Here is an 18225-nt window from a genome sequence, read left to right on the forward strand (position 1 = left end):
TAAAGTCCTAACTCCTCGTATCTCAGAATGTGACTGTATTTGGAGACAGGCTCTCTGTAGAGGTAATTAATTTAAAAAGATGTCATTAGGGTCAACCTTAATCCAATATGCCTGGTGCCCTTACAAGAAGAGGAAGTCTGGGGGCACCTGGGTGGCTCAGTCGGTTGAACGTCCGACCTCGGCTCAGGTTATAATCTCACGGGTTGTGAATTCGAGCTTTGCGTCGGGCTCTGTGCTAACAGCTCCGAGCCTGGAACCTGCTTCAGACTGTGTGTCTCCCTCTCTCTCAGCAACTCCCCTGCTCACACTCTCACTCTCAAAATAAATAAACATAAAAAATAAAAATAAAAGAAGAGGAAATCTGGACACAGACATTAACAGAAGGAAGGTGATTCGAAGATATGGGGGGAGACAGCCATCTCTAAACCCAGGAAGAAACACCTGGAGCAGAGCCTTCCCTCCCAGCCTCAGAAGGAATAAAGCCGGTAGACTTTGACCTTGGACTTCTAGCTTCCAGAACCGTGAGAAAATAAATTTCTGTTGTTTAACCCACCTAACCTGTGGTACTTTGTTACAGCGGCCCTAGCAAACGAATACAGGCATAGATACACCTAAGAATGGAATTGTCAGGTCACAGATCTTCCTCCGCTTACGATGAAATTAAGGTCTCACTAAGCCCACCCTACGTTGAAAATATTACAAGTCGAAAATGCATTGGATACGCCTAACCTACGGAACATCGTAGCTGATAGCCTCTCCTACCTTAAATGTGCTCAGAGCACTTATATCAGCCTCCACTTGAGCAAAATCGTGTGATATAAAGTCTATTGTGCAATTAAGTGTTGAATGTCTCACGTGATTTATTGAATAGTGCGCTGAAAGTGAAAGACAGAACGGTCGTGTGGGTAGAGAATGATTGTCGGTGTGTTTGTTGACCTTCATGGCTGTGTGGCTGCTGGGGGCCGTGGCTCACCGCCCCCAGCCAACATCACAAGAGAGGATCGGATCGCACATCGGTAGCCTGGGAAAAGATTCAAATTCGAAACTGGAAATATAGATTCTACCGTATACCTACCGCTTTTGCACCAAGGTAAAGTTGAAAAACCATCGTAAGTTGGGGACTGTCGGTATGTATTCATTCTGGTAAATACTAGTTCTGAACGGCATGTGAGTTCAATTGAAAACTCGAGAAAAACTATACACACGTCACGTCTATAAACACACGTTTTGTGTGTTTATAGATATAAACATAGATACCAATATTTCCAGATAGAAATAAAGGCAAATATAAATCATTGGTAGAAGGAAACTCCTCAGAAAGCTTGATGCAGATTTTTCTTCTTTTTGTCTGTTTTCTGTAATTAACACGACTTACTTATGCAATATAGAAATAGAATACTTACTACAAATTTAATAGTGGCCACTCTGAGCAATAGGATTAATGGCGACCTGTATTTTATATTACGCTGGGCTTTATATTTTCTGATTTTCTGCAATAGACATAACTTACTTTTTATAACCAGAGGGGAGAAATGTTCCCAATAATAAAAAGAGAAAACAGGAAGGAAATACAGTAATATGCTGCTGCCATTGATCTCTGGGTATTTGCATCAAGGAAATCGGCAAACATTCCAGACCAGGCTTGATTTATTGTTCTCTTGACTCTCTCGATTGAAGGAAGTGACCAAAAAAAGGTTAATAATTTATTCAGGTCAAGGTTAAAAGTGTGTCGTTTCTGTCACCATGACATTACAACAGCAGAAATTTGAGATTTAGGATTTTTGCTGCCTTTTCTTTACCTGAATTATCTCGTTTTCCACCTCATATAGTGACCATATGTTACTTATGATAAGGGTCTGGGGAAAAGAGTTTCTTCTAAAAATGAGCGGGAAATAAACCACAAAGCTGTGAGTTCTAGAACGTGTAACAGTATCGTATGTCGACAATTGCTGATGACAACTGTTATGACCACACCCCTGTCTATTATTTTCTGTGTTTATTGCATGTACTTCCGACCAAACTGTGATCCTTCGTCAACTGGAAGGTGCCTACAGATTTCAGGGATGTTCAAACGTGAGAGAGGAAAAATGCATCCTAGAATGGACAACGTTTGATGAGTAGCATCACACGCATCACGGAAGAAGCAAAGGGCTGTCCAGATCTCGGGGCTTGGACAGGCCTCACCACCACACCGCTGTAGAGAGGATGGGGGCTGGGTGGGAGGAAGCAGAGCCCAAGGGGCAGACCGCAGCTGGAAGACCTGAGATCCTCACCCTGACCCCCAGTCCCTGGTGGCCAAGGGTGAAAGAGTCACCCACTCACCACGTGGTTCCCTCTCTAGAGGACACCCACTCACGGGGGCAGGGAACGGTGACGTTTAATTGGCTATAACGTCTGGAGAACACTTTGAAGATGAAAAGTGCCAGGTGGCTATCATCACCCTACACTTCTTAAGATGATACATGGAATAATAATAAAGTTCTCCCCCACTGGGCCTTTCATCCGTGGATTTCAAAGCACTTAGCGAACCTTAATTAACTCCCAACACCTCTATGAAGTAGGCATTAATAGCCTCTTGGCTGAGATGGAGAGACAAAGGAGGGTGAGTGACCGGCCCAGGCCCTCAGAGAGTCAGAGACAAGTCATTGTGAAAGCATTCATTCCCGAGACCCACATCTGTCCATGCCTCTCGCGAAGCGCTAGAGACACCCCGGCTGGGGCTGGCGAGGCTCACAAGTGCCTGTGGTGAAACTGTAGGGAATTTTGTAAACCAGCTGTGATACAAAGCCGTTATTTAAAATTCAATGGTATTGGTGTAACATTAAATAAACTACGTTGAAAACAGAAGCGGTGAAAATTCAAAACGTCGCTACGTTTTACTGTTATCCGTGCTCGTTGGGTTAATTACACCTGTAGTATCCGTAAGGTGGAAATGGCATCGTGTGGTGTGCTCTTGGGTGTCACTCCCCGATTTCCTGTTCAGTGATGTTCACGTTGGTCACCTGAAATCAGTCCCGGTCAGAGCAGGTACACCACGGAAACTGACAAGCGCTACGGACCAAGGCTTGATTTGTTGCCCTCTGGACCATCCGCACTTAAGGAAGAGAGAGGGAAAGCGTTGATGATGCAGGTTCAGGCTAATAGTGTGTCATTTACGTCACTTTTTCCATGGTGAATACCGTACGCCTGGGTGGCTCAGTCGGTTCAGCGTTGGCCTTTGGCTCAGGTCATGATCTCACCGTTCATGAGTTCGAGCCCCAAACTGGGCTCACTGCTGTCAGCGTGGAGCCCGCTTTGAAAACCATTATCCAACTCAGGAAAGGCGTCCCTCCCATCGCTGACTAACGAGGAAATTCTACATGCATCTATGTCACTTCCCTCTCACCTTCCTTGTCACATCAGTAAGTGAAAATATCAGTCAACGTGCGCGTCAGGACTATCTTTCTTCACCCGCAGTCATGGGTTGGCTGCAGACGTTAAGAGCGTGACAGAAATCTATGAAAGCATCAGCTGGCTGTATGGAATGTACAATTCAAAAAATTTGTATTTTATTTAATTGTGCGTGACGCGTTCTTTATGTTGGTACCCTTGATTATTACGTATGCCTTTTTTTTTTTTTTTTTTTTGAAAGCCTGATTTACTAACACACCATTGGTAGACCTACGCACGGGCAAGGCTCAGGCCCTGTCCCCATCAAACTGCCAGACGACCGGTACTTCCGGTGTGAAGAGCTATGGTGGCAGCTTTAGCGTGAAGCTGGGCTTCTGGACCCATCAACCCACCTGGGAGGGGCCTAGTTCTGTGTTCATGGGATCAAACATTTTGTAAAATTCACAAAGATGTCTGACTGGTAATTGTCAGGCCACGGCCTCTTTCCAGTCTGACTCGCCCTCTGTTTCACCGTGCCCCATGTCCACTAGCATTGGAGTGGCCTAGGCATTCTGGGGGACCCAGCCAAGAACCTGAATGGGGGATGCCTTTAGTTTGGGTTCCATGAGATGTATTTATGTCACTCACAGTCACGTCCACAGGTAAGGAAGTCAACAGTAGGCATTATAGTGGAGCAGTGGTCTCCAGGAAGAAGCCTACAGTCCGTGTGCTAATCCACTCAGCGTGATGAGCCCCAGAAATTGTGGAGAGTGGACGACAAACGAGATTTGAAATGTGCGGAGCCAGAAGCCAGCCTAGGGGAAGTCCATCCAGCCATGGGCCACGTACAGTTGAAGCAGAAACTCTGATCCTCATTAATGTCTGGTCAAAACAAAAGTCCTCTTACCTCCTGATGGGAATAACCTGATGATGTAGCCTATACAATTATAAACGCATTCTTTTCTTTTATGTATTAACTTACACACATTTTTAGTGTTAAGCATTACAAAAAATTTAAATTCCAGTATAGTTATCATTTGTTTTATTTATGTATGTATGTATTTATTTATTTATTTTTAATTTTTTTTTCTTATGTTTATTTATTTTTGAGAGAGACAGAGATAGAGGGTGAGCAGGGGAGGGGCAGAGAGAGAGGGAGACACAGAATCGGAAGCAGGCTCCAGGCTCCGAGCTGTCAGCACAGAGCCCGACGCGGGGCTCGAACCCACACACTGTGAGATCGTGACCTGAGCCGAAGTTGGACGCTCAACTGACTGAGCCCCCCAGGCGCCCCCATTTGTCTTATTTTTTGATGGCAATTGCATAAAGCAGGATGTATCAGAATCCTGAGTCTGGATGGCACAAACCTGTAGCAGGACCACAAACCTCAAGTATGTGAGGTCGCATACTTGAAGTGTCCCAACATTAAATGATAAACACATCTCAACCTGCTAATGGGAAGGATTTCATTATCTTTCTAATTTCCTATGGAAAATAACATTGCAAGATCATCGTCCTATGAAGAGGCAATTCAAGAATATGGGATCACGGGCCACCTGGGTGGCTCATTCCGTTAAGTGTCCGACTCTTGGTTTCGGCTCGAGTCATGATCTTGCGGTTCGTGAGTTCGAGCCCTGCATCCATCTCTGTCCTGACAACGTGGAGCCTGCTTGAGATTCTCTCTCTCCCTCTCTCTCTGCTCCTCCCCTGGATGTGTCCTCTCTCTCTCTCTCTCTCAAAATAAATAAATAACCTTTAAAAAAGAATATATAGTCAAAACATGTAGGAATAAAATATAAAGGTGGGAGTTATTTAATGTAAACGTGTAGTATTTGCCAGCTTGTAAAAGTTTGTAATTTTTGCAATTTATTCAATCCTTCTTATTAAATATGCGGTTTTATACCTAATTCTACATTCATAATTTGGATTCTTTTTCTTAAAGAAGATCTCCCCCAATGTATAGAAATTTCAGGTGCCATGAAACCCAGGAGAGCCCCCTGCTGGGGTAAACACAGGTAAGCACCAGGAGGGGTGGCTGCAGCAGGGGAGGTCAGGGTGGGGGGAAGCTTTGTGGGGAAGACGCTTCTGACCCAGAAGGACAAGTGGGAGAGGGGGAAATTGCTGACCCTCCCTCCTCCCCTTTCTTTGTTCCTTCCACCTTCCCTGGAGGATTGAGTGGTCAGAGCCCCAAGGACACAGTGAGTGAGCCCCCAGGCAGAAGAATACAGCCCCTCCTTCCTTCCCCAAGAGAAAGGGCTAGCCCAGAGGCACTCTTAGATGCTGGGATATGCCCCACTGTGAAAACATCCCCTGGTCTGCGGAAGGCAAATGACACCCCACTCCCACTGCCCACCCCACCCACGTGTCTTGTTTGGGTCCTAGGTTGGCTGCGATCCACCATGAAGAAAGCAGTACGTGATTGAAAGGTAAGGACTGCCAACCTGCAGGGGAGGGCAAAAGAAGTGTGAAAAGGGCATCATGACTTAAGACAAGAGCATCATAATTAAAAAAAAGAAATACTGGGGCACCTGGGTGGCTCAGTCAGTGGAGCATCTGACTCTTGATTTCGGCTCAGGTCATGATCCCAGGGTCGTGAGATCGAGCCCTACGTTGGGTTCTATATTGAGCACTGAGCCCGCTTAAGATTCTTTCTCTCTCTCCCCCCTTCCCTCACTCACTCTCTCTCTCTCTAAAAAAAAAAAAAAATACATATCTACACACACACCCACATATATGTGTGTACATGTGTGTATGTAAGTATATGTGTTAATAGTATGTGTATGTGCATATACATATGCATATATATATTTATACCTTTATACCTTTATAGTGTGTGTGTGGAGTATTCCAGACAGATTCCAAACTACAAGGATGTGAACACAATCCCATATCCTAGCAAGCTCCACTGAGGCCTGACCTCACCCAAGACCTCCTTCCAAAGACTTCCCAGAGAATTCTGAGTCTTCAAATGGCACGATTGGGATTTAAACTTTTCCGTGAGAATAAAGTCCTGCCGTGTTAGGAAAATCCTAGACTCAACCCTGAGGCTTGAAAGCAAGCAGCACCTCAGATCACCTCTTGCCACCTGGCCCCCTCCTGAAACCTTGGCCCTGACCCCTTCCGTCCACATGTCTGGATTACAGCAGTGTTTTGGCCACTGAGTGGGATGATGGGACACTGCCTGACTCTTGGACACCCATTGGACACCGGTCAGAAGACAGGCCTATCGGAGCAGTAAGTTAGAGGATGGTCCAGAAGCAGCTTTCATCTTGGGAAGCATATTTAGGAGGACATGTAACTCCTAACAGAGTTCCCCAGCTGAGAGGCAGTGAGAGTCCAGCCAAGTTCAAGAACACATTCCACCAGTCTCAACCAACAAGGCCAAAGGCCAAGCAGAGAGGGCCAACATCTGTCGACTGGACAATATGTGCACCTGCCCAGTCCGGCTTCCCCAGTCTGTCCCCTCCACGCTCATCACTTCCCTCCCACACTGTCACAGAAGAAACCATTTTATGTCACACGTGATTGGTCAAAAGCAGGTGCCTGGGCTGGCCTGGGCCAGTCACACTATGTTCCTAAGAAATGTGAGACTCAGCCCGGAAAGAGAGCCAGGTCTCTGGTGGCTGAAGTTGTGTGTATGAGCCCGTGGAGCAGGGTGGCTGGGCTACATGTGGTCCACTGTATGGACAAAGCCCATGAGAGGAGAGGGGGACTGGTGGAGGCAAGACGGAAAGGTGCGGGGTAGAGATATCTCAACAAAGTCTCAGTTCCTGGTTCCAGGTGGTCCTGAGCCCCTCCCCTGCTCTCTGCCTCTCTTACTGTTCTTTGGACTTCATATTACTCCTCAGTATTCTTCCAGGAAAGTCTCTCTTTTTGCTGAGCTAGTTGGACGTTAGTAGCTTGAATAGAATAGTCCTATTATAACCGCAAAGGATGCTAAGTTGATTCTTTCAAAGAGCTTTACGGGGCTTCTACTTAAATGTGCGGTCTGATGTGTAAATTGTGGGCACATGGTTCCTGAACACTGAAGGTTAACCATCAGGGTGATGCTTGAATCCCAAAGATAAAACCCAAGCACACATCCAAAGTCGAAAGATGATTTCACACAGAGTTAGTTAGAAGCAAACTTTTAAGGCCGCCTAATCCAGTTCACATCTGGCACCTTTCTACTTCCCAAAGGACTTCAACCCATTTTTAGAATGTTATTGTCGAAAGATCTTTCTAGGCTGAGACAAAAATCTGCTTTCTTATAACTTCCAACAACTGGTTCTTAATTATATACCCTGGAGCTCTACAAAATAGATCAAAGTCTTCTTCCAAATGATAGCACCTAAAATATTTAACATCAAAATACTGTTATTATTATTCCTATTTATTGAGCAATGACTACAAGCCAGCGCACGTTCGTTGCTTTTAATTCTCACTGCATGCTGAGAAGGGGATAGTGTGCAGAGCCTCCGTTTACCAGCGAGGACCCTGAGATCATGTGGGATGATGCTGAGGGCGGAGACTGAAGGGAGACAGGTCACGAGCTAGGAGCTGGATCCTCAGATGTCACCACCTTCCAACAAGAAGTTCCTAGGGACCTAGAACCTGAACCTGGCCTTCCAGGTCATCCTGAACTTACATATGTCATGATGAGACGATGGGGCTCACTTCACAGTGTTTTGGCTTGATTGCTTTGAATGTCTAGCTATTTGGGCCTGTGGTGGGGAGGGTTCTGAGCCGGGCAAACACTAGGGGCCAGCCTGGTGGAAACTCCAGGAGAGACCGGCTCTTGGTGAACAGCAGCTGAACATTCTCTTCCATCTCAAGTCCTTACTGTATGCTCTTCAGAATTCTATGGCCTCAGGGGGTTCCTGCAAGGACAGGGTTGGTGGGACTTGGCCTTTTGTCCACATCTCCAGCCCACTGTCACTGGCTTCTGCCCCTCCAGTCTCAGATGCCCTAGGCCAGCGTGGCTGAAATCCCAGGTCGACACGTAGGGGGCACATTTTCTACCCATGTAAAACAAACCGCCCAAAACATACTGGGGTAAAACAACCACCATGTTATCCTGACAGTTTCTCTGGGCAGCAACTTGGACACAGTGAGGGTAGCTCTCTCTGTTTCGCAACGTCGGGTGCCTTGGAGGGAAGACGATGCAGTGGCACATCCAGCAGGGGCTGGGATCGTCTGCACGTGTCGTCCCGCACACTTCTGATGATTGATATCAGTTGTCAGCGGGGCTGTTGGCCTACGCATGGCCTCTCTATGTGGCCTTTCCACATGGCTAGTCTGGGCTTTCTCACAGCACGTGGCTAGGTTTCGAAAAGCCCAAGGAGGGGCGCCTGGGTGGCTTGGTCGGTTAAGCATCCGACTTCGGCTCAGGTCATGATCTCACGGTCCGTGAGTTCGAGCCCTGAGTCGGGCTCCGTGCTGACTGCTCAGAGCCTGGAGCCTGTTTTGGATTCTGTGTCTCCCTCTCTCTGTGCCCCTCCCCTGTTCATGCTCTGTCTCTCTCTGTCTCAAAAATAAATAAACGTTAAAAAAATTTTTTTTAGAAAAGCCCAAAGAGAGCAAGAGGGACAGGCATGCATTTTTGTGTTTTCACTTCAGAAGTCACCGGACATCACCTCTGCCATATTCAATAGGTTGAGGCCGTCACAAAGGTCTTCCCAGGTTTGAGGGAGAGTATGTGGACCCCACCGCTCAAGGGGAGGATTGTCACAGTATATAAAGAACACGTGGGATGGGAGAGGCTGGTGTAGCTCTTTCGGGAAAGAACAATTTGCCACAGGGAGGTAAAGAAGGGGGAACAAAAAACCACTCAAAGAGAGCCTACTCTGTATCAGATTCTCTGTACCAAGAGCCACCGACCTTACCATGTGGGGACGCCTATTCTGATTTTGCAGATAAGAAGGCTGAGACTCTGAGAGATTCGGGTACTTGTTCAAGGCCACACAGAAAGCGATGGTGTATACCAGTGGCTCTTAAACTTCAGTGAGTTCATCCTTGGACAACCAGCCCCGGAGATGTCAATTCAATAAGTCTGGGAAGGGACCCAAGAAGTCACATCTCTAACAAGTTTCTAGATGGTGCCGATGATCCTGGCCCAGTGATCACCCTCTGAGAACTGTTGGCATGTAGTTTTCTTTTTCTTTTCTTTTTTTTTTTTTTAACATTTATTTATTTTTGAGACAGAGAGAGACAGAGCATGAACGGGGGAGGGGCAGAGAGAGAGGGAGACACAGAATCGGAAGCAGGCTCCAGGCTCTGAGCCATCAGCCCAGAGCCCGACGCGGGGCTCGAACTCACGGACCGCGAGATCGTGACCCGGGCTGAAGTCGGACACTTAACCGACTGAGCCACCCAGGCGCCCCGGCATGTAGTTTTCGAATCTACACCCGGGTAGACTTGTACCCCGTCATACAGCGTGCCGTGGAGAGCAATGCTTCCAAAGGAACGCTGTGAGACACCATCAATAATAACACAAGAAAGATGTATCTAAGTTGGAAACGCTTCACTCTGACAACCCACAGACGTCCTCTTCCACGGATACTGAGGGCTGGAAGTAAGAGATATACCTGAAGCCCAAAGGACCTGACCCTGAGCTTCCTTCATGGACTAGGACCTTGTGAAGAGGCCAGAGAGGTCAAAAGAGACTTCTTTTGGAGGTGGAGGAAGAGAAAGGGTAGTGAGTAGTCTTCAGGGTTTTCTACCCTGTGTTTCCAATTCTTGCACATCTGAGATTGTACTTTCCGGCCCGCCTATTGTGGGTGGGAGCCGGTAGGTAGTTCTCGCCAATGAATCCAAGAAGAAGTGGTGTTGCTTCCATGCTGGAGCATTTAATTGGCAACGAGAGACCCTTCAGGGCTCTCTCTTCCCTCTGCTACAATGGCTGGGAATGTTCATGACGGTGGCTGCTGTGTCAGCCTGCCACAGAACACCTGCCGACCCGTGATGGACACACGCGGTGAGTGAGCCACAGACAGTTGCTGAGATTTGAAGGATTTTTGTTACTGCAGCAAAAACTAGCCTTTCCTAACTGATACGGGAGAAAGGAAAGAGAAGGAACATCCAAGGAGCATTATGAATGGATCCAAAAGAGATTGATTGGAAGAAATAAATCCACATTTCTGCAGTTCAAGGCCACAGTCTCTGGCTGCTGTGAAATCTATGACCTTCTTATGGTGAGATTCTTCTGCCTCTCTTCCAGATTTTGCAGGCTAATCGGGGGGGGGGGGGGGGGGGAGCGGCTTGGACCGTCTGTTCTCTGTCATTCCTGACCCTTACCACTTGGATTTAACCTGTTCCAGCAAGATCTGTTCCCTTTCACATGGATCTGGTCTGAAGGGCAACTTTGATACTGGCCTAGAGCCAGACTCAAGACTCAGATTCTAAGCCTCCTTCTCCTCACTTACCCTCGGCCCCGGGTCTGCTCAGCCACACGCTCTGTCTTCTGCAGGTCAGCAAAGACGCCAAGTCTTTGTCAATGCAGTGCCACTGGTGCTCCCCCTGCCCCCCGCTCACTGAGTGTCCTTTGGAAGATGCCCGGGGCTGACAGCCAGCATGCATGGCATTCCTGAAAGTGTGCTTTGCCAGGCAGGCTGAAGGGGAAGCTTTGTGCTGCTAGGTTCCCAGCTCCCAGCACCCCGCCAATGATCAAGGGGCCTGGTTCAGACCATCACCTCGCCTGATGGAAACAGAGGGCCTGAGTCCAGGCAGAAGCAGCTGAGACCCAAGCCTTGGGGGCTGGTGGAAGGGGGGGTGGGGCTGGAGCTAGCCCGAGCCCTTCCCCCACTGACATCCGCCCCTCAAGGGTTTTATTGCTATCTGGCTAAGTTCAAGAGAGAAAAAAACAAAGCGAATTAGTGAAAAAATAACATGAAAGGTGGGAACAATTTGTGTTTAGAATCCGATTTCTTTTAAATATATTTTCGCCATCTTTAGCTCTATGGTCCCATGTTTCATCAAACATTGAAAACTTTGAAACTTTCATCATACTTTGAAAAAGAGAACCAAAGAAACGTTGGCATGCCCTTAGTGCAATCGGGGGTCACTCCAGGAGTCTCTGAAGTCTAGAAGCCTTCCATGCCTTCCTGACATCATGCCAAACCGTATCCTAGGCTCCATCCTTCTAGGCAACAAGGTCATGTGACTTAGGCTCAGCCAATCAGAAACACCTTCATGGGACATGGATGCAGGAGTGATTCCAAAAATCAGGCCCAGCACAAAATCCGTTTAGTAAAAGATGGCTGTGTAAACATCTGGTTTCTAGCATAGACCCCAAACTGCCAGAGGCAGAGGCTGTATCTGCAGTGGGGTCCTGGGCTCTGCCTACCATTGTCCTAAGGAGTGGCCAGTTGGATGGACCAATTCCCTCATTCAAAAAAATGTTAACTGAGCACTTGCTGTGCTCCAGGCAGGCCATGACAGGACCCTGCCCTCATGAGGTTTACAGTACATTCAAGGGGATCGACTTTCACCAGATAATCACAAACTAATGTAACGTTGCAGTTGTAGCAAGTACTTTGAAGAAGAAAAACCAGAGTAAATAGGTGCTTCAAACTTGGGAGATGTGATCCCATCGGGGAGGTAACAAAGGCTTACTGAGGAAATGATACTTGCAGCAGAAACAATGCTATGTGGTCATCAGACTTCCATTTTCCTCCTGGGCACATAAGAAGATTACATTTCCTGGCCTTTCTTGCATCTGGTGGGTCCATGTGACTAGGTTTTGGCCAATGGCATAAAGGCAGAATGAGGGAAGCCATTTCCAGCAAATATCCTACATGCAATCTTCTACACTGTCACTTGGCCATCTCCAAGATGGCGGAGCCAGATGACGGGAAGGTTCTGGATCTCCGAGTGGTTGCTTCGAGGAGTCACCTGGGAGAGCTGAGAGACACAGCAGACTTTAGTGGTGGTAGGAAACAGACCTTTGTCGTGTTAATCCATTGAGTTACCACACCTTAGCCTATCCTACCCTAACTGATACACTGTTGGGCAGAGAGGGATAAGAAAGGATAAAGAAGGAATAGGGGTTAAATATATAAAGAGAGAGGAGATGAAAACATTCTGGACAGAGAGAATGGCCCTTTCCAAAGACTTTTGATGGGAGGGAGACGTTGAGAAGGAGAAACTGGAAAAGGCCAACGAGGGTGGATGGAGTGAGCGACAGTGGGGTTCAGAAGAAGGCTATGGAGGGTGGCAGAGATATGAACCACTGGCCAAGCAAAAGAGTTATGTCTGCAAGAGTCGTGCATGCTCACATTCCTAAAGCCCAGATACTCTGGCTGGGGTCCTGTCTGTTTGTTTTCAAGCCAGAGACCCTGGAGTTCTTCACTGTTAGCCTTCCTCACTCCCAGATGCTGATGGCCTTGAGAAGAAGCTGTACTTTTCCATTCTACAGTAAGCTGCCCACATCAAAGCCCAAGAAGCCACAGGCATTTGGGGAGTCGTGGGTCAGATATTTAATTATTCTAATCTAGAAGTCTACTCTCCCCACCCTGCCAAGAACACAAAGTTCCTTTTTGAAAACTAGGATAGTTCATTGGAAGGCTTGAATCTCATCCTTGATCACAAAGCTCTCAGACTCACCCCAAGACCCCCAGAGCTTGAGAACACACAGAAACCTCCCCTCACCCACAGTCATGGACCAAGCAGGAAGCCTCCAGTGTTTGCAGAAGGTGGTGGTAGTTGTTTGCTGTTTTTATTTACTTTTAAGAAAAGCCACCTTCAAAATGGAGAGATGAGAGCGGGCCTATATTTCCCAACACATTTTGTTGATCCGATTAAGTCAGATAAAGAAATTACTATAAAAATATTGCCTCATCTACAAAGCTTAGGATATTTTTTCCCTTTTGCTCTTTTTTTTTTTTATCTTTGAGAAAGATAATGAAAGAGGAAGCTTGAAACCCCATTTCTATTGAAGTTCGAACATACAACTGCCGGATTTAAGAACCAGAAGAGATCAAAGGGAATGGGTCCCATTTCGATAAAATTATAGCAGCTCTGGAAGAGGGTGTGGGGCTCATTTAGGAACTCAGCGGCAAGGAGTTGTTAACACACCTTCATTTGAGCCAAGGACAGAAGGAAAAATGCCTGGGATTCCGGGGGATTAATTAGGAGCGTGGCTAATAACGTTATAGCAGCTGCACACGCATTCGGCTGATGCCTTTCCCGCAGCAAACCCTTCAAGTCCTCGACATAAGTCCCATCCAAAGGAGAAATGGATGGTGGTGACTCCAGCCTAGTTCCAAAGGAGACTTCTGTTCTGAAAATTTAACTGGCCTTGGGTCCTTGTATCTGTTCTCATTGGAATCTGGGGTGAGAGGAACAGAGGCGGAAATAGCGTGGCGGGGAAGGAACCCAAAACAGTTCCCATCAGCTTTGACTAAATCGCTTACTGTTTCCCTCTTAAAATGCATCTTCCAGTAGATTTCTGTTTTCCCTCCAACCGCCAGAGTCGGTGGGGGCTTCTTGCCTGATACCTGATTATCCAGTGGCTAGGCTGTTGGGCGGGTGTGGCAAAGCAGGTGGAAATATTTGGGCAAAACCCACCTGGGTGGGTTCTCTTGAACACACTCTCGATGGCTGCCTTATTGGCCGGTGCTGATATTAAGAACTGATGATCTGATTATTGTAATAGCTCTGTAGTGTGCCTGATGGTGGCTGTGCTTGTGGTGAGCACAGCATAATGCATAGAGCTGTGGAGTCACCGAGTTGCACATCTGAAAGCCATGTCATATGGTGTGTCAACTATACTTCAGCTTAAAAAAAGAATGAAAGGAAATCATAGCGAAAGAACTGAACCGTAGTGTGAGAATTCACGCCTCTCCTAGTAGAGATGAGAAAGCGCCCCTGTTTGTTTGTATCGAATGGTAACATGAACATTTCAGGGTGCCGTCCCAATCCTTTGCTCCTGTATCCATGCCAATCTAGAGAGCAGGGCGTCAAAAAGCCCCGATAACCATTTTCATTCTAAAGTAGTCATTGCAGTTGAAAACAAACACTCATGGATGCCACTTTCAACCATCAGCTGAAGTAGGATTCCACACATACCAAATGTTTTTGGTCTTGGCTTAATTCACACGTAACCAGGAAGGTGAACTAATTTCAAAAAGTCTGTAGAATCAGTCTTTAAAGCATGAGTTGTCCCTGCTTCTCCACTGCCACTTTAATGGAAGAAACGATAATATTACTAATCGCTAGAACTGGCTTAGCGACCAGTAAGTAATGCGCCGTACTGCGTGCTTGACATTCAATGCGCCATTTAAGTTATGCAGAACTTGGACATGAACCTTCGCTTTAAAAAAATTAGCCATCCCGCAACCTTGGTGAGACCTAGGTTGGTCTACCCACAGCTGAATGCATCAATGGTGAAGGCAGGATTTCTAACGCAGCAGCAAATAATAGTCCAAATTTTAAACCAACCGACCAACAAAAAAAACAACTCTTATTCTCCCAGGGAATACTCGTTTCTCACATCTTGGAAAAGCATTAATAGAAAAACACCTCGTTATTCAGTGCAACCTATTGACAGTAGCATAATGTAGTTACCCCACATCATGTTCTTGCTAAATGATAGGCACAGAGCTGAGCGTTTTACATACACCATCTCATGTAATCCTCACAACAATCCCATGAAGTACGTACTTCTGTCTGTTTTTCAAATAAGGAAAACTGAGAATCAGAGATATGAAATATTTGCGGAGTTCACACAGTCTCTGAGTGGTAGAAATAGGATTTGAAACCACAGCGTTCCGAATCGCTTTCCACAATCCATGTGTTTCCCTTTACTACCACCATAGTTGTGATTCCCATCATGACTCACTTCTACTCCAGTGGGTTCCTCCCCTAGTCCCAGTCTTCTGCAAGGTACCAGCATCCAGGCATCCCACCCAAAGACCCATGAGTTTTGACCTCCATGTTTTGCCCTACCCAATATTTAAAAAAAATTTTTTTAATGTTTACTTATTCTTGAGAGACAGAGACAGAGCATGAGTGGGAGAGGGGAAGAGAGAGAGAAAGACACAGAATTGGAAGCAGGCTCCAGGCTCTGAGCTGTCAGCACAGAGCCCGATGTGGGGCTCGAACTCACGAGCTGTGAGATCGTGACCTGAGCCGAAGTCAGACGCGTAACTGACTGAGCCACCCAGGCGCCCCTGCCCTACCCATCTTTAATCCATCATCGAACCCCAGCTCCCATCCCATTATCTCTTAGTGAGTGCCCCCTCTCCACCCCCCATGCCCACATTTGGATCTTCTAATAACAGGCTACAAGAATGTAAAAACATAGCATTTGTAAATGAAAACCACCTGAAGCATAGCCAGAGGATTGCCACAGGGCTGAAAATCCCCCATTATGGGCAGGAGGAAGAAAAAACAACAGCAACAACAAATAAACTCTATCTTGAAAATTTTAAATCCTGCCCCCACCCCCATTGCAACATACCCCTACATCTCTCTGGCTATGAAAATTGATACACCTGTTTTGGAAAACAATTTGGCCACATATATCAAGAACCATAAAAATGTTGCTCTCCTTTGATCCGGTAATCCCACTCCCAGAAGTTTACTTGAGGGAAATAATTCAGAAGGAGGAGGAGGAGGAGCAGGAGGAGAAGAAGAAGAAGAAGAAGAAGAAGAAGAAGAAAAGAAGAAGGAGAAGAAGAAGGAGGAGGAGGAGCAGGAGGAGAAGGAGAAGAAGAAGAAGAAGAAGAAGAAGAAGAAGAAGAAGAAGAAAAAGAAAAAGAAGAAGAAGGAGAAGAAGAAGAAAAGAAGAAGAAGGAGAAGAAGAAAAGAGGAAGGAGAAGAAGAAGAAGAAGAAGAAGAAGAAGAAGAAGAAAAGAAGAAGGAGAAGAAGAAGGAGGAGGAGGAGGAGGAGGAGAAAGAGAAGGAGAAAGAGAAGGAGAAAGAGAAGGAGAAGGAGAAGGAGAAGGAGAAGCAGGAGAAAAGTGCTAGTTGTATATAGATGTTTGTTACCTCTTTGTAATAGTAAGAATTTAAAGGCAAAAGAAATGTCGAATGTGGAAGAGTGAAGAGGTAAATTTCAGTGTGATTAACTCAGCGGTCTATTAGGCGAACGCAAAAGCAATAAATATGGTCACTAGGTAGAATGTTGGAAAATACACAGGAAATAACGCTGAATGAAATATTTATGCTCCACAATTATGGCTACACAAAAACTTATATTTTTACAGATGAAAAATGGAGAAATGTAAATAATGTATATGACTGATTCGTGGGGTTATGGCCCTGGCTTCTTTCACGCGTTAGGGCTGGATGAAAATGTCCTTGAGCTCTTTCGATGCATCCTAATGAAGGCAGTGGCTGTGACTGTGAAAGGGGGACTCCAACCCCAGACCCGCGCAAGGAGGGGCTTCCTGCCTCTTTCGTAGAATGGCATGTAAGGGAATCTTCCAGCTCCCCAGACAGGGGCATGACTGCCCCGTGTCAGGAACAGCTGGCAGAACCCTCAGAGGCCTCACCATCCAGAGACAGAACCAGCCCTTGTCCCCCTTATGCAGGCAGCCCTGGGTCCAGGTCCCTGAGAGCTAAGGATAGAGCTCATCCAAGGTCCAAACAGCAAGTTGAGGTTCCCAGCCTCAGAGAAGAGCACAGGTCAGGACGCTGAGGAAGGCAAGTGGAGAATTCAAGAGATTTCTACCAAAGATGGGATTCAGACCCCAGAGGGCACGGAGCCTGGCCTCACTGGTCTGTGGCTGATCGAGGGAAGGCTCCAATCTTGGGGCCCAGCCAGTCTGCTTCTCTGCTGAGCCCACTCAACCACCCACGTGGCATCACCTCCTTTCTTCTCTTTTGTGCCCTTCCTCTCTTTCATCCTGCGTGGCCCCAGTCCTGTCAATGACACCCAAGGGTATGGTCTAGTCCCTCAGTGGGACCCGACACTCACCCATGGTTGACTCACCAGGATGGGTCCCTGAACTTGTGGGTGGACTTGTCAGTCTCGTCCCTACTGAGCAGTCCCAGGCGTGGGTGAGCCGTCCTGTGAGGAAACACCACTTCTTTGCAAACAGGTGCCCAACAATGCCTTTCATCTGGCTGCACACAGAAGGGACCGAGAACCAGGGCTTTGATCAAAACACAGAGGACGGGAAGCCAGCGGGAGCCCCACTGTCCCTCTCCGCCATCTCGGACTTGTCTTCCGAGCAGCTGCCTTCGGGTTTTTTTAACAGCATTGTTCAGGGAACAGGGGGTTTTGCCAGGGCTGGCACTGGACTCAAAGGGGTTTGAAACTGGGAGGCTCAGAATCACAATGACGGCTCTTAGCCTTTCCTCTCTTGGCAGGTGTCCTCCATCCATGAGAAGACGGACAAATCCCACCTACAGAGAGGCTCACCGAGGAGAGGCCAGAATTAATTAGCAAGGAGATGTTGTTATAAACAACAGTTCCTTAAGAAGGGCACTCATTGCCTTCAAGCCCAAAAGGTAAATCAAATTAGGCTAATCCAGGATAGACTAGCAAGAATCTGCTTCAAGGAAGACAAATATTCTGTGTTTCCGCACGTCACGTGTACGTCAGTAGGTTCACCCACGTTCCCCGGGGCCTGCAGATCCTGAGAAGCCGTTTTAAATATGCTGCTTTCCCTCTTCAGTTTTGCAACATGGTGCTGTTATTGTCATTGCCGCTGTTGATTTAAGGCAGGGCGTCTCTGCCTGGGCGCTGTTGACATGTGCCGTGACTCATTCTCCGTCGCGGGGACTGTCCTGTGCCTTGTAGGATGGAGAGAAGCTTCCCTGGTCTCAACCTTCTAGAAGACAGCAGTAGCCCCACCTCAGTTGTGACAACCAGTAATGCCTCCAAACACTACCTGGCATCCCCCGGGGGGGCAAAACTGCCACCCCACA

General features: G+C 47.1%; 1 long non-coding RNA gene across 2 annotated transcripts; it reads right to left on the minus strand.

Annotated features, from left to right (window-relative positions):
- Positions 1-1690: 1690 nt before the first annotated feature.
- On the minus strand, positions 1691-17516 carry LOC109277052 (uncharacterized). Of its 2 annotated transcripts, none has more exons than XR_002084978.2 (3): positions 17285-17516; positions 11962-12249; positions 1691-3094 (listed from the first exon to the last, which is right to left on the minus strand). It is a non-coding gene; the product is annotated as an uncharacterized LOC109277052 (long non-coding RNA). The 2 variants fall into 2 exon arrangements; XR_002084979.2 differs by lacking the exon at positions 1691-3094 and adding an exon at positions 5436-5810.
- Positions 17517-18225: the final 709 nt, after the last annotated feature.

This window comes from Panthera pardus, unplaced genomic scaffold (assembly GCF_024362965.1).
Source record: "Panthera pardus isolate Hobbes unplaced genomic scaffold, ASM2436296v1 HiC_scaffold_3, whole genome shotgun sequence".
Classification (NCBI taxonomy): Eukaryota; Metazoa; Chordata; class Mammalia; order Carnivora; family Felidae; genus Panthera; species Panthera pardus.